Consider the following 947-nt stretch of genomic DNA (forward strand, 5'->3'; position numbering starts at 1 on the left):
TATTTGACATGCCAATCAAAAGGGCAACTTCATCATGATTAATCCTCAAATCTTTCCCTCCTAGTCTGAAAACCATTTTTTCATGTATCCAACATTGCAATATTTGAAGTGTGACCATATTGTCTTGGGGATAAGGTGGAAGTGCAAAGAACTGATCAACATTTAAAGTTTTCAGCTCATTCCTCATCTCGTCAGATACAGTAGGCCTGACCTTCTCAAGTGCATCTCTAACTACAGATGGTCGAAATCTAGAACTAATGAACCCTGGGTTCACAAACCTATATCAAACAAAATAGTGCAAAAAATATAAGAAGTTATGTAGAAATGTTTTATTACGGGAATACTATGGTAATATTTAAGCAATATTATGTGATCTCGTATAATATTATTTAGGTTATATCATAGTAATACTTACGTTGTATTCTAACATTGTAGTATTTCGGTCATATTATGGTTGTATTGTTGTTGTATTTTTTGTACTTAGGTTTAGTACTTAGGTTATATTATAGAAGTTTTTCCGTTGTATTCAGGTAATATTATCAAGGTTATATTCCGGTGTAGTATTAAGGTTATATTCTAGTAGTTTTTCCGTTGTATTCTGTTATTATTACAGTATTATCTCTGTAATACCTAGGTAATATTATTTAGGCTAAGGTTATATTCTAGTGTTACTCAGGTTTAGTACTTAGGTTATATTATAGAAGTTTTTCCATTGTATTTATGTATTAATATTATTAAGGTTATATTCAGGTGTAAAATTAAGGTTATATTCTGGTAATTTATTCGTTGTATTCTGTTATTATTATAACATTATTTCTGTAATACTCAGGTAAGATTTAAGGTATTGTTAAATAGTAATTGGTTTTGTATTATAATTAAATAGCAAGTTTTATTGCGGTTTACTGATGATTTTTTAAGGTAATATTGTGTGCACATGTGTACAACTC

The 947-nt window shown here is 29.1% G+C and overlaps 1 protein-coding gene across 3 annotated transcripts in view; it reads left to right on the forward strand.

Moving 5' to 3' along the window:
* LOC110018745 (epimerase family protein SDR39U1 homolog, chloroplastic) overlaps window positions 1-947 on the forward strand; it is a 129,485-nt gene that overhangs the window by 54,313 nt on the left and 74,225 nt on the right. The gene's annotated exons all lie outside the window — the stretch shown is intronic.

This window comes from Phalaenopsis equestris, unplaced genomic scaffold, assembly GCF_001263595.1.
Source record: "Phalaenopsis equestris unplaced genomic scaffold, ASM126359v1 Scaffold000036, whole genome shotgun sequence".
Taxonomy (NCBI): Eukaryota; Viridiplantae; Streptophyta; class Magnoliopsida; order Asparagales; family Orchidaceae; genus Phalaenopsis; species Phalaenopsis equestris.